The sequence below is a fragment of the Manduca sexta genome, chromosome 23 (assembly GCF_014839805.1).
Source record: "Manduca sexta isolate Smith_Timp_Sample1 chromosome 23, JHU_Msex_v1.0, whole genome shotgun sequence".
NCBI classification, from domain to species: Eukaryota; Metazoa; Arthropoda; class Insecta; order Lepidoptera; family Sphingidae; genus Manduca; species Manduca sexta.
Window position 1 is genome coordinate 7,287,792 of NC_051137.1, and position 16,878 is coordinate 7,304,669.

Below are 16,878 nucleotides of genomic sequence, written 5' to 3' on the forward strand. Positions count from 1 at the left end.
ATATGGCATTAGCGTCTGCCACGAAGGAAGCGTGTTACTTACGTCGGTTTATATACGAGATAACAGGTATACTTTGTTCAGTTAACTTAGCTTCTGACAGCCAAAGTGCCATTAATCTTGTTCGAAATCCTGTACACCACAGCAGGACGAAGCATATAGATACTAGGTTTCACTTTATTAGGGAAAAGGTATCTAATAATATTGTTAAGTTAGAATATATAAAAGTAACGATATGCCTGCTGATGTACTAACGAAGGCCCTCGGACCTCTAGCACACAAACGATGTGTAGTTAACTTAGGTTTAGAAACTTAATTATTTTATTTGTTTTGTTTCTGTCACAACTGCGATTAAGGGCGGCTGTTGGAGATTGTAACCTTCGTCGTGACTTATTATTTTTTATATGTTCTATTTTTAGAACTACATAATTGTATTTTGTTTGCCATAGTTACTTCTCTTTAGTCCGAAATAAACACTCGTGTCAATAACATCTTTTTACTAACTTTATTTAATTACTAAGAACATATACCATATTTACAACACACTCGACTTTGGCCTTTAATTCCATATCATGGCAATATTTTTATTAGACAATATTAGTCCGTTTTATTTTGTAGTAAAACATATTTACGCAACTTACACGCGAAAATTGCAGCTTGACTTTTAGTCACGGGCAAACAAAAGTTTATTTACCCATTTAACAATTTGCAAATATAGACTTAAATGATTATCTCTACTTTATTAAATATTGGTTGGCAAGCGCAACAATCTTATTATAACCAAGTTCAAAAGCATTGACCAAGGTTTAGGTGAAGGTCCATAACATTTTATATTTACAAAGCAAGTTGACTTACCGATCTCGTATATTCTCAACGTAATCGGCCAGCAAATCTATTACTTCTTTGCCGAACTCTCGGAACTCTTGGGCATCCATATTGCACTTCTAACACAGATCTATTCACTTGTGATATTATTTAATTATGTATAGAATATAGTAGACCGTATACATCAAAACATAATATAGTAGACCGAGCTACTGTCTGTGGAAGGGGGACACTAGAAGTTAAGACGATCTATAAGACAATGGATGCAAGAACTGGCGCGAGGTGGATTTATAGGCGCAGACCAACTTTCTACGGCGCTCGGGGCGCTCGCACGCTAATTATGTATGAGCGCAGCAGGACGGCGGACGACTCGCGACTACTTTTGATTTTAGTAGGGTTTATATTAAGTACAATTAATACGATAGTAAAGTTTTTATTCGTAATATAACGTAATATTATTAAAAGTATACTATTGATAAAATGAAAGAGATACCTACGTTTTATTGAAGACTGCAAACCCTACAGTATAGATACAGTCAGTATAGATTTTATTTCGACTCTACATTTACGATAAGCACAATTTTGTTGAATATAAATATTATTTGATATTATATCGATTGTAATAAATTTCCTAACGATAAAGTAATATAATTTGTCACCATACATAAATATTTACAATTATTAAGTATCACCAATAACATGATTCGTACATATAAGACACATAGTTTTTTGTAATAGCCTTCCTCTGTGTTTTCGGTCAATGGATTCATGATGACGAATAGCACGGTGTAAAATGACACACGGTCAGACGGACGTGTTTAAAGGTAAGTTAGGAGAAGTTATACTTCAATAAAATGTCTTAATTCCTAATTAAATATTTTATAATTTTCTGTAGTATTTATTAGTTATTTTTTTGGGTTTTAGGATTTTACTTTTTTTACAAGATTAGATGAAATTTGCTGCGCTATTATAATAAAAGACTTTTAGTAGAAATATGAAAGAAATGTTTAATATAAGTTTTCACAAAAATACATTATCACCATGGTATCTTTGAAGGCAGAGAGTGTACTAAATATTTCAAATATGTTTCCGATTGGCAGCGATCATTACAATATCGGACAAAAAAATTTTCATGCTGTAATTTCTAAATAATCTCACCAATAAACAGTGGTTGGCAAATGAACCCAGAAGTCTTCGGTTTGCAGACGAGAACTCAGGTTTGTCATGTGCGTGAAGCGAAACATTTAATAGGTGAGTATTATAAAATTCGCAAGCACGGAATTTTATTTTTGCCGGTAATTAATTGGGTACTATACTAGTTTTTATTACTAAACGTGCGTTTTGTTTTCTTCCTTATGTTACGACGTACAAATAAATAAAAAAGTGAAGGACATGATAATATAATAGCCCCTTACCGATCGATTTAGGACTATGACGTTAGGTAGAACGCATTTCATTGAGTAGGATTATAATAACAACTTTACACCACGACAATCAAAATTACTGCGGAAATATAAATGTTACTTTCATTAATATTATTAATATCAAATGTTTTCGGGTAAACGCAGAAAGCGGTAAATTTTAATCTCAATGAAATTCGGCACACAAATAGACTATAATATAGTGGATTAACATGTACAACTGTGATTATCACCCCGTGTTAAATGTAATCGTAGGTAACAAGGTTTTCAAGCTCGATAATCTTGTTTTGATATTCAATATTCGAATTTATTTACTAAGTATACCTACTCAAAAATGTATAAAGTTAAGAATATAAAGGGAAGCTCTTCTTGATCGTGTTACGTTATACTTATTACACACTTCTAGTTAATCCTAGAGTTGTAAATGAATCAAAAACTTTGGAAAGAATGATACTAAATGATTATTCTATAAATGGCAGTAAGCATATTGTTATAACAACGGGTACATACACCGATCGTCCTTGTGGGCCTAGCATTATTTTTTTTTGTTATAAAATACTTTCAAATTACTCAGTCCAACGCGTATGCCGTTTTTGTATCATTTGGTACTGTGAAACATAAATATAAACATAAGTAGGAACGTAATATAGATTATTGTATATGTATGCATTTAGATTATACTAATATAGCCTGTGAAAATTAAAAAAAAATCTTTTGGTTATCAATTTATGTAGATAATATATCGTCCAAATGGACAATGGACATATAACGTAAATTATTTTTTATACTTTTCCCACAATTCTGCAATATAAACAGCACTATCTACAGAATATATTAAACCCAAAAAGGTCCAGGTTCAAATTGTAAAATATTACAAAATTACTCAATTGGATTAGAATTTGTTTTATTCATTCACTCGCTGCAGATAATAACGATTCCGTCAATGTCAAATGATAATAAAGCTACTCCATATATTATATAGAATTGTATAGCGTATATTTTTGTTGAAATATATGGTTAAATAGCGGAACCTGCATTAAAATCCGTTCTACCATATTGCGTGATTCACGAACAAGTAATAATGTTACTTGTTAAACTTTACCATTTAATTTAAGTATTATTATAACTAGGCATAGCATTTAGAGATTTTACAGTTAATCAATGTCTACGGATGCGGTTTTACTTAAATCAAATTTATAAATATTCTTTAAGCAAATAATCAGTAATTTCGTCTTATTCTCTTCCAATACTTTTAAATAGGTAACTATTATTAAAAAAACAATATTTTATGTGAACTACCGGTGTTACACGCACGGATAGATAAGAACTGAGTAATACAATACTTGCATACAAAATGAAAAATTTTGTTAAAAAACTCTAGGTGAGTAGGTAGTTATTGTAGTGCATGACGTAGAATCTAGAGTACTATTGGTTCCGCGATATCAACATAATTATTTTAGTCTATTTTTTATGACCGAACCACAACGCAATTATTTGGCCTTTTGTGTATACGAGTCTGATTTATTTTTTGTTACTTGTCAGACTTTCAAATAATATACATTATTATGTATTTATATAATTAACAATCATTTCTTGGAATACCATCATATCCGGATTTCGCGACATTCAAATTACGCTGGTACTAAACAGTTATATTAATAATTTGATACATGCTTAATTGTTTGTTCAAGTACATTGTATGTAGGTGTATCTGACATTTGTGTAGTCGCATCAATGCTGCATTCAGACCTCCGAGATCGTCACCTCCGAACCGAGCCGTGCCCTAACATAACCGTGTATCGGATACGCTCGGTGTGGACAGACAATGGATGTAACTAAAGTATTTGAACACTGACTGGGTAAATTTAAAGTGCAGTCACACTCTAAACTGTGTAATAATAATAATAATATCAGCCCTGTATTATATACTTGCCCACTGCTGAGCACGGGCCTCCTCTACTACTGAGAAGGATTAGGCCTTAGTCCACCACGCTGACCTAGTGCGGATTGGTAGACTTCACACACCTTCGAAATTCCTACAGAGAACTTCTCAGATGTGCAGGTTTCCTCACCATCGTGAGGAAACCTTTTCCTTCACCGTTAAAGCGAACGATAAATTCACAAAGAATACACACATGATTTTAGAAAAGTCAGAGGTGTGTGCCCCCTTGGGATTTGAACCTGCGGACATTGGACTCGGCAGTCCGTTCCACACCCAACTAGGCTATCGCTGCTTTTTCTAAACTGTGTGAATTTAATAAATTATAACTTAAATAACGGCTCCTGCGCTTACAATGTCTTTTTATAATTTATAAGACTATTTCAATTCTAAATTGCACCAATTTAAGTGTGTCTTATTTATAGAAATACAATAAAACAAATAATTAACAAATCACGACTTTTATCTCCGGTGAGGTAGGCAGAGGTCCACACAAGGTATCCATTTTTTGCTATGTGCATTTCGTTCCATAATGTGATAGGGGCTCGTATATCATCATATCGTGTTAATTCCAGACTCCGAATACTGACCAGAAAAAACCACTTTGTTCAATATCACTTTGTTCTACCTGGGATTCGTACCCGGAATATCAGAGACCGACTACCCTAGTCATACCACCCACGCAATACATCTACGCCAGCAAAGCACCTCACATTAAATAACAAGTCCGTCAACAATTGCAGAAAATATAATTAATAAAAATACGAATTTAAAACAACAATAATTTTCCGATTAATTTTGACAAAATTTGTAAAAAAATATTTACTACACAATCAAACAAATCATTATTTATTCAATTTTGAAAACATCAATTATGGTCATTCAGTCGATAATCAGATTTTACACCACACATAAACAGATATCTCTAACTGTAGTTGCTCATGCTCTTTCGACGTAAGGCTAGGATATCTAGACGCAGCATAACAGTCACGCCATAGAACATGTTATTGTAGCGACTAGCGACCACGAAGGAGAAGCATTGTTTACAAGTGCCTTTTTGCCACCTATTCACTGATGGGTCAAGTTTAACATAAATATTGCAGGAATATTACTTTATTTTTGTTACGATAATTAAATATTACGTCGTCCACTAGTCTGCGATCCTCAAACATAGCCGCAGGCATATTAAGTGATTAGATTTACGCGCAAACTTCAAAGTAATGATGATAGGTGCCGAAACGAATTGCTACGTCTAACATAAATTACACGTAATATTGAAAATAATTACCGAGTGGACGCAATTAACCCATATGAAGTCGCCCGATAAAATGCAATGTCCTCAAAAGATGGCTTTTAAAATAATTACCGGATTCGTCTTAATCATGGAGGACACTTCATATAACGAGTTTGTGATGCCTTGTAACTTTTAATATTTTTATTATTATCATAACTTTCGACTTATGTCTCGAGTTATAATGGATAATTATAACTGAGTACTTAACTATTTTTATGTACCTAATATGGTAAAGTTTATAACGTGTTTCCGCATAAGTATTAAAAAAAACACTAAACATCGAATGGAAGATCATTACATGCAACACATTAAGTGTCAAATGCAGATTATAGATAGATCACACGGTTTCTTTTACGACAGCCTTTTCAGGGTTAACTTTTTAAGAAATGTTGGCCATGTGTCCAACCCGTCAAATTCTAGCGCACGATATGGTTGAGCGGTTTGGTCAAGGCGGCTATCCAACCGGTGCGGTGGGTACCGCCAACATCCCGCTCTTAAATATCCTCGCGGTTCTTTAATTAGAACTTAGCTTCCGCTGTTGATTAGGAAATGGAAAACACTAGCCTTAATACTGTTTAGCGTCGCCCGTTTGTAAGTAATATTTTTTATTAAATCCTCCTCTCAGCTTTATATAGATATATCCTGGTAAATAGTAATTCAAACTTATTATAGTATATTGTTATTTTGCAAGGGCATAAAAAATGACGATCATTAATAATATTAATACACGTGTTCACGAATGGAGTATGTATTCTCAATTAAATTAAAATTATAATAGACCAGGAAAAACATCGAAATATAAAAACTATCACATCAAATCATTAACAGGTGAAAAGAAAAAAGTTCTTCATATATAAAAAAAATATCCATAAATAAAAAACTCAAAAGGTACCCGATACAAATACATTCGATGTAACCTGATCATTTTCTATAAACAATATACGATATGTGCGTATATCCATGCCGCAATCTGAGGTAAAGGTAACAGAATATTTTTCTGATTTATCGTTAGCGGGTAGTGTGACGGGTAAGGGTAAGACGGCTCCGGTGTGTGGGGAGAATGTCACGTGGTCTAACCGAGGCAGGAGAGCTCGAGACGTGATACGGTATGTCGTCTCACTGCGAAGAATATGGTGAACATCCGTCATGTTGGTCCCGCCTTCAGCTAGCAGCATACTGAGAATTATCTTGCCAGTTGTAGTTTCTGTAGAAAAATTGCACTTATGAAAAAAGACATCTGGGAAATGAAGTTGATCAGAAATGATATTTTACAAAAAATTGCAAAACAAGACAAAAAGGTAAACAAGGCAAGAAATCGGGTTTATAAATTAAGCTACAACACTATTAACAGGTCCACATATTTACTAATGGTAAAGTAGCTTTAGCGATATGACATAGTAAAAAAATTTACTATAAAATATGCATGTAATTAAAGTAATGAAAGCGATAAAAGATATATTTAAGTATAATTTTTTATGTACTCAATACATTACCTATCAATTGATCAAATATCTGCATCATAATATCCGATGCATTTTCAATTAAAGCGTAACGCAATGATTTAACCATTAATTCGTTGCGATGTGGGATCATTAAGATGGTTGTTCTATAGCATTCACAAGCTTCGCCACAACTGCAAGGGTCCATTGGCCAAGTCTGCACTTTCGCTTGGAGAGTGTCTATAGCGAGATCCCAACGAGGTTGTGTAGTAACTCGTATAAAGAATTCCCCAATACTGCTTCTAAACCAAAGCCATGTGTTACCGACTTGAGTACTGAGGCAAATTAATTGGAGATATAGTTTATGTTCTTGTACTTCTTGACCACTTTCTTTAGGCAAACCACTTAAAGTTATTTCTTTATCTATAAGATTAAGGCGTCGTACAAATAACCTGCGTGTATTCGAATCTTCAAATTTTACGGGAATAGTAGGCTCATTATCGCTGACGTATATTTTAAAGGTGGCGGATACTGCAAACGGTGAAGATACTAATACATCCACTTTATTAGGTCGGTAAAGCGGTCCCGTTACCTTAGATTTTCTTAAAGGGTTTAATACGCCGACTTGTCCGCGGAGAAGAAAGACAATGTATGTATCGAAAATCCTTGTTTTGTTGTATCCGTGTACAAGAAGGATACAACTTTCTTCAGAAACAAAATTAGCTATGTATTTTACACTCAAAAACATTTTCTTTCCGTTATCACCAGATGTAGATTTTTCAACTATAAAATTATTTCCATTATTATTTAGGATCATGTAATTAAATATTAATGATTCTTGACTCGACGGACATATAGAAACTTGGCGTGTGGAACTTCGCAATAAAGGAGGGTTAAGTTTTATGGTATCTTTCGGTTTAAACATTGGTAGCGTGACATAAAGGTGTATAGATAGAAATAACATTTGTAAAAAATTCGGACGTAAAAATCTTTGCTCACAAGGGGAAAATATAATCGTAGTTGATTCATCGCTTCAATGATTAGGCACGCATTGTTGATGATCGCTCCTTCTTTAGCATCCTGGTCCACTTCACAAAATATTGAGAAATGTTCCTCCATAAAAGGGCAATAATTTAGAATTGTAGATGCTATAGCAATGCCATCCGACAAATCCGTTGTGATGTTTGTAAGAACTTTCACGGGTTTGTCTTTCCCACGCAACTTATTGTGTTGTATCATTATGTGCTCGTTATACCAATCGACAATTACCTTGACTATGTCTCTAGGCTGGGAACTCACACAAACACATTCAAAGAAACAGCTATCCATAACAAAAACTTTGTAACTTTGCAAAATAAAATCAATCCAACTCTGTTTATTTAAGCGATTGAATAGTTTACTGTTTTCTAAAAGTTCTTGCGTTAATAAAATATCAGCATTGCATTTCGGAGTAACATTTTCTGAGTATATGACAAATTGTTCGTAGCTCAACAGGAATCTCGCTTTTAGTACCCACAAATCAGCACCGCGGGATTTTAATAGATTTATAATCTCTGTATGTATCATGAATTTCTTTAACACATTTAAAAGATTCGTCTACTCCGTGGATTCTGTAATAATAAAATATGATTTAGGATTTAAAACAATAATGATGTTCAATAATTTATATTAAATTATTAATACATACGAAATTTTGCGAATATGTTTCATTAAAGGTCCTGCAATCCGTCGGACAAAATTTAAAAACGACACGTTGATTCCTTTCGTTTTAGTGCCACTAGGTTGTGATGAAATTGCAGAAGATATAGCATGGAAAGTATCGGGAATAACAGGATACAAGTCTCTGCGAAATCCTTGTTGAAACATCCATTTCTCTAAAAATATTGAGCATCGTTCCATGTATTCATAAAGTGTACTTTGAGAGCTTAAAGGAAAATAGGGATAAGGGTTGTCAGCAGGCTTCACAAAACAGTTTGCGTGTAGGGTTAACGCGCAATGTGTATAGCAAAAGTGTACTTCCACTTCGCAGCCTGAACCGCATTCGTGGTGGAAACTCAAAGTTATGTTTCGTGCGTAAGTAGTTTGACAGCAAACTTTGATTTCCACTGTTAAAACTGTAAGCGCACCATCCTGTTCTCCTACAACTTCAAAGTCAATGAATTTTACGGATAAGTTTGATTCTTCTTTAGACACACATCGAAATGAATCCATGTCAGATTCAGCTTCCATTTTGACAGTAATAATACGTTTGATCTCCGTTCCAACATAGCATGGTGGAAAGATTAGGCGGGTTGTACTAGGAACCATAACAGGCGCCTGTCTTTTCCCAAAGAAAGTTAGATTATAGTAAGGTATAGTCATTTGTTTATCTAGAAATAACAATGCAGTTGCAACGAATTTTCCGTGACTTTTTGGATGGAATTTTAAAGATAATAATACTTCTTTTTTTCGATCCAATTCAAATTTAATATGAGATTCATTTATAACTGAATCATTGATTTCTGTGTTTAAGTTTAAAGAGAAATTTGGTGATATCTTTGAAGTTAATATAGTTATGTATAGGTAATATTTTGACACGTTAGTCATAGTGAACTCTATAGAATTGCTACCATGTGGTATGTATTCTATTTCAAATTTATCAATTGAAAATATTATCCAGGGCACAGTTATGTCACTCCTGCAATTCGGCAGTAACTGATGTCTTTGTTTACGGTTTTTAATTTCACTTTGGAGTTGTTTTCGTAAAATCTGTAAGATTGAAAGTTAGGCATATACATACGAACACGCTAGGTGCAGGGTATTTTAGACTCGTAGGAAGAGTGTCAAACTAAAATTTACAATATAAACTGTATTATAATTAAATTCCTCTCTTTCTTCTGGGCGTTATAAATTTAAAATCTCTATGAGGGGATTTAAATACTAATTAAAGTTAGTTCCTAGTATTTTATAAAATAATTTAGGCAGCAGATGTGTATTTACCGTCAGATAGGTGATCTGTTCGTCCCGTCATTCATAATCAAAAAGAAGATAATACGTTTTATGTTACTTACTGTTCATATTCACCAACGTAATGTTGCAGCTCTGTAGTCCAAGAATTATGATCTGGTGGTCCCAATAATCCGTTTATTCGAAATGGCACGTACATTTCATACTCTCTGCGAAAAACATCGCAAACTTTTATGAATACAGTTTTCGCTTGTCCGCCATCAACAAAAAAGTGAAACACTCTTTGCTTTTCATTCCCGTGGGCAATGTACACCTCAAACACATTCTCATCTCCAGTATCTAGTACGTCTACTTCAGTTCTTAGTGCACTTAAGTTTTGAAATGTGAGTGGCACGTACGTTATCATAAAGCAGGGTATTCGTGCCATATAAATATTCTTAGGGTGTATTATTATTTTTGGCTCAATCACATTACCACTTACTGGTAGCACAACATTTTCTTTATTGTTTATTTTCAAACAAATATCAAAGGCAAATTCTAATACACAAGAAATCTTAACGGTAATTTCAAAAGTCATTATCATTTTTGGGCGTATTATTCCGTTCATGGGCTCTACTTTTAGTCCCGGAATGAGAGGTTCTACAACATGGAAGAGAGCGATCTCTGGAAGAATTTTCTAATTTTACTCTTTCTACTGTTTCTAAATTAAGAGCAATGTCTTTAAATACGACTGCAGGTTGCAAAAACTTTATTGAGAGCTTCCGAGTAATTATGCTAAGTTCAACTGGAACAATTTTTGTAGTTTTACTTTCAGATATAAAGTCGACTTCATGCGTTTTTGTTTTCGTGGGTTTGCAAATATATAAAACATCACAAATTTTACAACCATGTTTGGGTATAGATCCAGCATTAGGAATAATTTCGAAAGGAACATCAGAAGGTAAATCTTCCCATTTAAAATCCACTGTAATATTAAAGTAATTAAATATTCTGATTGGTACTGATGTAATGAAACTCTCAGTTGTAACCATGCCGAATTTCAAACTTTTATCTTGTATCATCAAAGTGGGGTTACCTACTTGAAGACAGTATGGATGCTTTTTGTAATACTTATTTTCAACTATGTATTCAAAAGTCCCTGTATAATTTCCTTCAACAAAGCCCAAGCAAAATATTTTTAATGTGACTTCAGAAGAACCTTTTACTTTTATGATTGTACTTGATAATTTTTTGTCAGTATATAAAACGCACTCATCCTTTATGAATTGAATTGTTACATCGAGTCGCGTCTTATTTTTAATTATCACATCTTGTTCGCCACATGTGGACAACCCTACTCTACCAAAGTTTATAGAAAAAGGTAGAAACAAAATGTCGAAAAGGTCATAAGGAGTTAGTCCTTGACGAAGTTTTTTACAAAAGTCATCCGGCGTTTTTTTCGCCTTCAGCTGTGCTTCTAAATAACATTTCTCTTTTTTTGTACTAAAATTTTCTTTAAGTGGCATTTTTGCATATGTTGACTTGCAAACCTGTAATTGCTGGTTAGCTACTTCTTTTCTTTGTTGATGGATATGTAACTCTTCCTGTACGTATGTATACTTTCTGTCTTGTTCAATGAGCTTATGCATTGATTCTATTTTTACGTCTCGAAGTCTTCCTAGCACAATTACATTTAATTCAGTAGAAATAAGATACTTGATATAGTTAGCATTTTCACTTTTACTATTAAATGATTCGTCTAATACGCTATGCGGATTTGTGATTTTAAATATAAGCGTATTACCCACTTTTAGACAATTGGGTTTAACTGATACACATATTCGCTTAGAAGAATTTGGAAGTATAGTAAATCTTTCAGGTGCCACTTCAAATCCTGGCATCCTTACATATTGTACTTTAGCTGCGATTACGTTAGATTCATTTCGTATACGTAAGTATTTTTTACTACAGTATTCATAATCACTTCACCGAAACTGATTACTTTAGGATGATGAGCAATTTTACAATATTCAAATTGTCCACTTATGTAATATCTTCCAATTTCAGAATGCAATTCGTTATCACAACAGTTCACGCCATCCACCTTAATTAGGCGCAAATCAAACACAAATCTGTTGTCCGACTGTTTTTTACGTTTAGCTCTGGATATACATTCAGTTTTAGGAATAAAAGTGATTTGTATAACATGGCTATTAATTTGTGTGATGTCGAAGGCTCTGTGAGAAGCAGATATTTCACGAGCGTCATTCAGTTTCTGAAAATATATTTAATTTAAGCTTTATCTGCGGCACCTGGTTTAGGATCAAAAGTGACTGAAACTTATGTTTAAGTTTTTATTATAATATAAATTATCTCATTCCTAGAAAATTATGTTCTGCAGGAATACAATCTAATTTTCAATAAAAGTAAAATTCAAATGATTGAGGCTTAATCACGCCTATGTATAATCTTATGAGTGATACATTTTAGTAAAATACTAAATTGTATCACTAATAATTAATATTGTTTTCTAGTTATTTTCTTACAATTAATGATCCATCGTGCATTGTTTTGAGATAAGCACGTGTGTTAAGATCAATTTCGACATCTAATTCTTGTGTTGTAGCCAGGCCGACAAACGATATAGGGAACTCTACAACTTTGAATTTTTTAAACACATTATCGGAATTGTAAAATCGCACATATTTCTCATTCTAATGTTACTTATTGAAAATTGAGACGCAAAGGAAAATATATTTTGATATTAATATTCAAATGACAAAAAATGTCTAAATATTATAATGACAAATATGCCATTTACAAATGCAAATGCCAAATGGGTTTTGAGGAAGTACCTAAAATAGGTATTTTAAATCGCTAATAGACAATTGAACCAAATAAAAAGGATCATTTTATATATAAATATGTTGTGGTACTTATAACATTGAAATATTTGTTTGCACAACCAGAAAACATGTGTTAATATTGTTATAAAATATAATCTTAAAATTTCTTTTCTTCGAAACGATTCTAGATGACTAGAAATAAAGTGCTCCCGCGAACGGGATAACGTGCTAGAGTAATATTGTAGATGGATGTAAGTACCCGGGGTGTGTCGTACGACTCTGGCAAATTAGTTCGGGGCGGGGGAGCCCCTCTGGCTGCGCCGCGCCGAACCGCCCCGCATGCCCCAGGGTTTATCAGATTCAGGGGGTAAAAAAAATGACTTCTCAATGGGAGGCAGGAGGGCGGCGCGCGGCAAGCGTGCGGCGTCGAGGGGCGGGCGTGGGCGGCGCCGCCACGTGGGCCCGGCTTTCAGCGACGTCACGACGCCCGTTGCACTCGCTCCCGGTACAACAGCGTTCTGAAACTATGTACAGGTGTTAGTGTGGATTTGTTTACGTGATCTGCGCGGTATGCTAACCGGCAGATTTGGAGCTGAATGTTTACAGAGTGCGTTGCGGACGTTGTGTTGAATCCATGGAAACAAGATACGGTGACGTGGTACCCGAGTGCGACCAGAGACGCGACGCTCCTATGGATGTTGCACTCGACACTATGCATCAACTCGACCCGCCTCCGCCCGATGTGCTACTCGCGCTGCTGGCCAGGAACAAAGCACTTGAAGGTAACCATGTTTATATTACTAATAGACAGTCAATGGCTACGTTTTATGACATCCGTTAATATCATATAAAACGTTTTGTTTTGTTTTTATTTGACTACTGATACCTACATAAAAGCCCCCATACTGATTGTTGATAAAACAGCATACAATATGAAATCTGTTAAAGCAGAAACGTCCCAATGCTTTTGTAATGAGGTACCGTGAAAGCTACAATTACCAGCGAGGTGGCACGTGGCAGGGCTCGGCGAAGCGACCGCCGCACGATGGGGCGGCCACCGTACCGTTTTGTGGATTAAAACTCACACTCGGCACACGGCCTCGTATAATCAAGTTAAGTGCTCTTCACTAGTCCACGTATTGCAACCTGTTTGTTTATTGTGACACCAGACAAGAGCGCAGTCGGTAGCACGTCAATAGAGCAATGTTAATTTATTAATTGAGGTTCATTTCCGTATTCAAGTTATTATCTACCATTTTTAGCCCGATGTTATGAGAGGGTATTTATAGTCATTTAAAACTTAGGCACAGGGCAAATTGGTACAAATCGAATATTTTTTTATTGAGGCGAATACCGGCGGAATTTGACCTGTCCGCAATTAAAATATTGTTATATAATGTCACAACTAACCATTTTAATAAAAAAATCTGTGATTGATAAACGGTAAATACACGAGAATACCTAGTATCACTACTGGGTACTCTCGTGTATTAACCGATTTACTATTTAATGAGAGTTTTTAATTAATTAGAAGCATCACTGCTTCTAATTACTCAGTTGATTTGGTAATTCATATGAGACAAGCATACTGAATGACAGTAAGATATTAAAGGTATAGTCAAACATTTTTCTACCTGATTAATTTAGAAAACTTTATTGTAGTGCTATCCAAAAACCCATTGACGTCAAAGGCTCAATAAAAATGTGTTTATTTCTTAAAAATATATTCCCACATGTGAATTGGTATTATACAAATCTAATAAATTTCCTTCATTTATTTATGTTAAAATACCTTAAAAAATATAGAAATTCGGTATTCGGCTACACGATATTGAAGCTATTAATAACATTCATAAAAAGGTGTGAGAAAGGTTGAGAATGACATTGAAAAATTTTGTAATGAATACGGGAAAAGTTTGGTGATGTCTCCTATTATGTTATCGTATTAAAAGCGGAAATGTTCACGTGTCCGCGGTGGAGGCGCGTGCGAGCCGAATTGTTGACATCCGGTTTGGGCCGGACGAATTTGGAACTTTTAGCTGTTTTAATCTGAAGTTTTATTTTTTTTGCTTTCTAAACTACGTATTGTGTGTGATTTAGTGATGCCTCTTTATTAATATTTAGAGTTAGATTTCGGAAGCACGAAAGTGACTTTAGTACGTAATTTAGTTGCTACCTCATGAAAAAAAAATGTTGTGGCAGAGAAAGGGCGATTTTAAATTCGAAAGCATTAAAATCCACCTGCCATGTATGTGAATGAGTTTATCAACATTTTGAATAAAGTAAAAATGGTACCTTCATAGTGCGATTGAGATTTTAAAAATAATTTTTTAGATAAAGGTTCTTTGTTCAATGATGACTTTGAAAAACAAAATATGTTTTCCTTCTCAAAGATATGCAGCAACTCGGATTTACTATTCATTCAGTATTGTTTCATCAACACTTCTTTTAAATTTTTCATTCTCCTTGAAGAGTATCCCTTGCTAGTCACAATTATGCCGGCCTGTTTAAAATCTGATTTACATAGGCGTGGGTCACTATGGTGAGTTTTACACCTTGCGTACGTTCGTCGCTATTCAGGCGAATACAAATAATGTAGACTACACTATTGATGAATGACTGAGAGTAATATATCTGATCTTTATGGCTTTACAACTATTCTTTACAATATTGGGTAAAGAATAGTGGAGGTAAAGAGGAAGGCTAATATAGACGCACAAGAATTACATCGTGGCGCGAAGATTGTTTAATGTCTGTAATAATACATTAATACCTAATTATAATTGTACAATGTATAAAATTTATCTACATATTATAAATAACACACTCTACATTTTTTTCGCGTTATTATTACAACGGTAGTCCTATTTTATTTCGCGGAATCACACTGTAGATTTATCAAATGTTTGATAATTATATGACGTTTAATGTAGCTTCTTTTAACACACTATAAATAATAAATAATTATTATTATGTATACTGTGTTAAAAGTTAGCACAATTATTTCAATAATGATATATCTACACTTAAACAATTTTAGGTAGCTGTAGTATGAAACAATACAGGACAACAAACTTTATGGGCCGTTATAGCTTTGTTTGGGGCTGGTGAGCTCATCATCCGCCCGGCAGGGGGCGACATCTGTCGGCCTGTGACCCCTCGACTTACTGCCATTAACTCACCTCTGCTCTGCTCACCTGATATTCATTTTGATGCTACTTTTATTTAATGTACATCAAAATTGGTTCCATTTTAATTTGAAAGAAATATTTCACGTCCTAGTGCGTGCGAAGATACGACATAGAGATTATTTTTCGCGGCAGACACGCAAACTAGTGTCTTCTTGAGTTTGAAGTAGACTAGGTTTATTTTATCTTTATAATTTTTAAGCTAAGATAACACGTTTTTTTATAAAAATGGTTTATTTTGTAAGACATAGGAACATAAAAACTATATCTTTTCGAATCCAAGCCGTACTAACCTGCCTGGTATACCTAGGGTTTCTGCGCGAGAATTCTCGAGGGACAAAACCTAGTTTTAGTAAAGAAGAAAAAAAAATCCAAAAGACATAAACATCCAAATGTATTCACAACAATAGCACGCTGTCTTTGTCTATAATTACCTCATAAGTACAGACTGAGAGATAACCTGTAATGTTGACATGCCAACTACATAATATATTACAACTATATTAAAGATAATTTCAGCCCTGTATTAAAATTTGAGCAGTCCACTGCTCCCCCAAATAGCCTATTGTAGCTTTTAAATTCACAAGTTTCGCATTTCTATTGTAGTACTAGTAAAGAACATATAAAGTCATGTCAAGAATTACAGTGCGTAGAGAAATAAAAAAGGTCTAGAAATCAAAAACCATAGTTATCAGTTCCGACGGGTTCATACAACCCGTTTTCTGCCGACCTCCTTTATTTTTAATTTATGTAAAATCTAATTATCATCAGAATTATTTGCAGGCCGCATTAATTCATATTAGTACCTATATTGTGTCGGGTTCCCTTTCAGAAACTTTCAACTTTCGCCACTGCAAGTTATATCCTTTTGTTATAGTTATAGTAGTTTGTTATAATAAAAAAAAAAAAATAGTTTAAGCTTTGTTATAGCATCCAATACAAAGCTCGGGGACAATACTAAATTGTATGATTACTAATTACATGATAATCCAATAGGATTATCA

The 16,878-nt window shown here is 34.1% G+C and overlaps 1 non-coding gene across 1 annotated transcript; it reads right to left on the reverse strand.

Moving 5' to 3' along the window:
* Positions 1 to 6,208: 6,208 nt before the first annotated feature.
* On the reverse strand, positions 6,209 to 12,816 carry LOC115445061. The gene is made up of 6 exons (XR_005112832.1): positions 12,784 to 12,816; positions 12,387 to 12,554; positions 9,966 to 12,115; positions 8,603 to 9,663; positions 6,970 to 8,525; positions 6,209 to 6,680 (listed from the first exon to the last, which is right to left on the reverse strand). It is a non-coding gene; the product is annotated as an uncharacterized LOC115445061 (transcript).
* Positions 12,817 to 16,878: the final 4,062 nt, after the last annotated feature.